Source organism: Mus caroli, unplaced genomic scaffold (assembly GCF_978045245.1).
Source record: "Mus caroli unplaced genomic scaffold, Mus_caroli_1 scaffold_7, whole genome shotgun sequence".
NCBI lineage: Eukaryota > Metazoa > Chordata > Mammalia > Rodentia > Muridae > Mus > Mus caroli.
Genome location: NW_028227262.1, coordinates 61,341,723 through 61,347,722, shown reverse-complemented (window position 1 = coordinate 61,347,722; position 6,000 = coordinate 61,341,723).

Here is a 6,000-nt window from a genome sequence, read left to right as displayed (position 1 = left end):
CTGCGGTGCAGCTTTCCAACTTGACTGGCTTCTTCTGACTGGCTCCTCTTTGAAGTGACAATTGCCCTGCTCTTCTGCCACCTGCCGAGAGGCTAAACCTGTTTTCCTGAGAATTTCCTGAATAAGCGGCCAGCCTAGTGACCAGCGCTGACAAAATGGCTCCAGGCACCAAGTGTGGAGCTGGCTTACTGCTACAGTCTCCGACCCACAGAGACAAGAACTACACGGACACCAAGTCGGGTTCACGAAACAGCTTCTTCTTTTACTTGTGGCCTTTTTTCTTATAGCTCTCTCCACTTCGGCAAGGACAACAACAACCAACTCCTATCCTCGCACTGACTGACCTCATCTAGCTCCACCCCACCTCATCCAATCAGAATTCACACACACTCCAGGCACCAGCTCAGGTAGGTCACAGATAGGCTGACAGGTCCGGATCGTGAGGAACAGTCCAGCCTGGCAGGCAGCCCATGCATGCAGCCTCACTGCGCATGCACTTGCTCTGGCAAGGCAGTAAACATCTTGGCCCATGCGGCCGCACCTGCTTCCTGTATCTCCCCCTTTTTGTTTTATTAGTAGCTCTGGGATCAGCATCTGTCTTAGGTTGCCCCCATCTGTGCCACATCCTTACCCATCATGGGAGTGAAGAACTCACTTTCGCCATCCTGTCTTAGGTTGGTATGCACACGTGAGTGTCTTACCCATCATTGATTACTGATCCAGCATGTTGAGCCAACATTGGGGGGATGTTTCTGCTTCCAAGGCTGATATAGCCTGCATTAAGGTTCGTTTATCAGCCAAGTGCCGCCTTCGCATATGTGCCATCCACCAAAGCATTCCTCCACACACAACAGTCAGCAGGAGCACCCAAAAGGCCATCCCTCCCCAATTTTTTAAGAATACCACAGTTCTCTGGATGATCTCCAGCCATTGCTTTGTAGTTGCAATCTCCACATGGATGTTTTTCACAGCAACAATCGATGCTCACAATTCCTTCATCTTTGTGTCAAGATCATGACTCCAATTTCCTAGCAGCATTGCACCAATTGCACGCGACAAATTTGCAGCTCTGGAAAAATCCTGATACTGAACAGAGGTTACACACATTCCTGAAATATGAGTAATGCAGGAAGCAAATACTAACTCTTCCAAAATATTCATCTGTTCCTGCAACCAATCCACTCTTTGGTTAACCATAAGGATACCAGCTTTCAAATTTGTATTCCAGTGGAGCCGAAGGCCTGATTTCCTCTTTTCAGTCCCCTTGAAGGGAAGCTAGCATGGTGACTAGGCAAAAGCAAAATTTGAGCAATTCTATCTCCAGGGGAAATGGCAGACACCCCTCTGGGGGAGGAAACCATGATCTTATTTTTGTGAACACCTTATTACTTTCAAAACACTTTCAAAACACATAAAGAAAAACCTTTTATTCAAACTTGGCTATATTCTGTTCTATACCCCCATACCACACTGCCTTCTGTTCCCTGCCTGTTCACTAAATGTCTTTTCCATATCTTTTCAATACTTACTGAAATACAGATTTTATAGGCATAAATTTGTAACATATTTACATAAAGCATACATATGCATACCTAAGAACTTTAAGTGTTTTTATCTTACACAAAACAATGGTCCCTTTCATAGTGTTGTTTTCCTTCTAATACTATTGGCTAGTCCTTCCATCAACTATATAAGACCATCTTTTCTCTTTTTCTTTCATTTAAAGCATTCTCCTTTAATGGCTCAAGTTTCTACTTCAGAGTCTTCAGGAGCTTTCTTGCAGGTTGCAATGTTTTATCCTGAAATACTGGGAAGGCCCCCACAATGGTGGGCACATTTTTCCAGACTTTTGCATGAAGACTATGCTTTCCCCTTTTGTCCCCCTCATCTTTAAAGGGGAGAGGAGAAGGTAATGGAGGGGCTGATGGTTTGGGCGGCATACTGCACCTCAACCTCCAGCGGGACATCCAACTACAGACGTCACTGTCACTATCAGTCCCGACACTGTCACTAGTAGACCCATCAGAGCTAGATTCTGTCTTCTCTTTCTTATCTTTGATTTGCTGTCTAAGCTATTTAGGTTTTCCGCGGCTAGCCTGAGAAGCAATCTCCTTAGCCTCCTCAAGCACTGCCGCTCCTTCCTCTATTTCAGCATTGTATTTTCCACTGGCGTCCCTCAAGCACGCCCTGACCAAGATCCAGATGGCTAACATTTTTACTTTCATTTTAGTCACAGTTGAACCCATATCGTTTAAATTCCCTCCGTCTCTATATCTGAGATCCTTAGTGCTCCGTTCCCTTTTTTCCGGGGAACCTATCAGGTCTATGCTTTATTTAGTTGCTGAAATTCCCTCTGTCTCTATTCCTGAGAACCTCAGTGCTTCGTCCCTTTTTTCCTGGGAACCTTACCTTCATCTCTATACCTGAGAACCTTTCTGATTTTCTCCTTCATGAAGAGAGACAATCACTTCAAACCTCCCAAAAAGAAACTGAGCTTAGATACACCAACCTTCCACCAAGGTGTTGCTCTCTCTAGCAGAATAAGTTTACTTTTTCAACCACCTTCTGGTGATTTAATTATAATTCCTTGCTGGGTTTGGTGACTTGTCTACCTACATCCTTTAGCCATTTCCACTGGCCATATGTCTGCCAAGCACTGTAATGGTCTCAGTCTATAGTAGTCCTTTCTCAAGTCTCTGAGGTTACCTGTCCGTACTGTCTATGCAAGTCCCATTTTTAAAATATAAAGCTGCCTGGTCTATAATTTAGATCACTTTGGACATTTGCCTCTGCTCTGCTCTGCCTCTCCTGTCTGGCCTTGATACACCCATCCTATCTATTTGACTTGTCTACTAAAATCTGAATGCCCTCCATTTGGAAACTGCATTTTCCTTCGCCCTTTACAAGATGGCATCACTCTGATTTCTCATTTTCAAGTATCAAACAGAACTAAACACAATAAAAAACTTAAGAGAAAATGAATTAACAGGGAGCATTTAAGATAACTACAATAAATGTTGACATGTACCTCTGACAGAGTAGATAAAAACACAGAATTTAGAGGTAGCCACAGACTCTTACAGTCTAAGTTACGAGGTTCTAAACTGGCCACTTACCTAAATTTCCTTACTGCTGCTTACTAAACTTTCCTTACCGCAGTTTACTAAAGTTTCCTTAGGCCTGTACTTTCTTTACTTACCATTGCCAACTGATGTGATGAGTTCCCCCCTTACCGGCCACCACTTGCCGCAGTCTCTGACCCACAGAGACAAGAACTACACGGACACCAAGTCGGGTTCACGAAACAGCTGTTTGGATAGTAATGGCTCCCATAGGCTCATATATTTGAATTCTTAGAGAGTAGCACTACTAGAAGGTGTGGCCTTGTTGAAGTGTATCACTGCGGCTGGGTTTTGAGGTTTCAAATGCTCAAGCCAGGCCCAGTGTCACTCTCTCTTCCTGCTGCCTGTAGATCTGGGTATCAAAGTCTCAGCTACCGCTCCAGCAACATACCTGCATGCATGACCCTGTTTCCCACCATGATGACAGTATACTAAACATCTCGATTTGTAAGCCCCAATGAAATATTTTCCTTTACAAGAGTTGCTGTCGCCAAGGTGTCTCTCCATAGCAATATTGACCAAGATACACTGCTTAAGGGAGTGGGTGGAAGAGGACCTAAGTATTGAGGAGCCACCTAGCACACCCTGCTGCTGAGGCTGCAGCCCTTAGAATAGAAGGAATTGTCACCCTTCTGTGGTAAGTTTCTCTCCTACCCCCTGGAATGTTCCATTATACTCCCTCCAGGGTAGAGGAGGCCCCAGGGCAGGGTGTAGTCTGGGTCATTGTGAAAGTGGGTCACCTCTGGTTGTCTATGGCTGCCTCAGGGCCTACACCAGATAACTTTAAACTCTCTATGCTAAATGTACCACATAGGAATGGAAAACTCTTCAACTAGTTAAAAGAATGTTTGTCTGACTTGGTGTCATAATGCCTTTAATACCAGCAGTTGAGAGGCAGAGGCAGGCAGCTCTCTGTGTGTTCAAGGATAGCCTGGTCTTCATGGAGCATCATCTATGTCATTCTCAGTCATCCAACTCACAGGACTAGGTACGGTTGTCCAGAATACCAGACTTGTGACCTTGGGATAGCTCTGGGCAATTATACAAAATAAAACCCGAGGGGATTTTATGTCCCTCATAGACTATAAGTTAGAGAATGGCGTTTGACTCTATCCCCAATGAGAATAGGATCCTGACTTTGGCAAGGCATGGCTTCTGGTACCTAGTCTCATCACAGAGTATGTCTGATACATGGGAGATGGCCTTTCCTGCTGGGAGGGGATGCCTAATGATACCACTCCCCTCACTGATCTCCCTTGTGAACACTCTAAGCATTCCTGGTGCACCACAGGGTCCCGTGCACTGGCCCCATGCGTGTCACAACAGCAGTCTGTTGCACAGGAGCGGTTCACCTCACTGACCCCGGCACCAACTGTGTTAAAAAGGTCTCTTCAGTAACCATGTCTCTTTAATCACCATGTCACGGGGAACATCAAGACACACCTGGAGTCCCGGCGACTCCTGTGGATGCTCACAGAAGAGGACACAGAAGGCGACTGCATTTGCCTGAGGACCCCCACACACTGGCAAGTCCACCCCTCCTGCTCATGCTCATTAGAGCCACTCTCTGGGATCTGAACAGAGACTGAAGACCAGCAGGTCTCCAGGGAACCTCCAGGCCTCCAGTGCCAGACTGGGACGGCTACGACAGCCAGCGTCATGAACTGAACAACTGCCGGATTCTCAGCCTCTCCAGAGTGAAAAAGCCATTGCTGCATGTGCTGGCTAGCTAGTTATATGTGAATTTTTTTGACACAAGCAGGAGCCATTTTGGAAGAAGGAATTAAGAAAATACCTCCCACTAGATTGGCCTATGGGCAAACCTGTTTTCTTGATTTGATGATTGCTATAGGAAGCCCAGTTTATCATGGGCAGGGCCACCCCTAGGCATGTGGGCCTGGGTGCTAGAGTGAAGCAGACTGGGCAAATCTTGAAGAATAAGCCAGTAAGCAACGTTCCTCCATGGTCTCTGCATAGTTTCTGCCTTGAGTTCCTGCCCTGACTTCTCTGCATGATGGACTGTTAAGTTAGAAGATGAAATTAACCCTTTCCTCCCAAGTTGCTTTTCTGTCATGGCATTTTACCACAGCAATAAAAACCCTAACAAGACATGGACTACCTGGACTGCATCTTGGAGCTAATCTGATACACCAAGTGTATATGTGCATATACATGCATTGTGTGTGTGTGTGCGTGCGTGCATGTGTTCTCTTCCTTTAGAGAACTTTGATGAATGCATCATGTCTGCATCTTGTACAGTTTAGTGGCTCTGCCTCAGTTAACTTCTCTTTTCTTGGTACCTGCTGCTGTTGCTCCTTTCACAGCCTGGGCTTCTGCATTTCTTAGATATCCAATACTTTGTCCCATGGAATTAACTCATTAGATCCCCTAAACAACTGTCCCTTACCCAGGAGCCCTGAAGAGAGGAAGACCAAGACCTTTTCAGAATATGTTCTAACATGCTTTAAAAAAAAAAAGGCCACAACTGTAATCTGAGCACTAAGGCTGAGGCAGGAGGCTTGCTTTCAGTTTGAAGCCAACCTAGTCTACATGGCTTCTAGACAAGTCAGGGCTATTCAGTGACACTCTATCTGGGGATGGGGTATGGCTCAGCATGAACTGGGGGAGCCAGGTTGTTTTAGTGCCTCTAGCATAAGCTGGATTGATCGCACTATTTGGCCTACTGCTTGTGGAGACCAGCTCTGTGATGGCTATTATTGGTTGTCAACTTTACTGCATCTGGAATTCACTAAAACCCAAATGGCTAGACACATCTATAAAGAGTTTCCTCTTCCTCTTCCTCTTCCTCCTCCTCCTCTTTTTCCAGACAGGGTTTCTCTGTGTAGCAACCTTGGATGTTCTTGAATTTGCTTTGTAG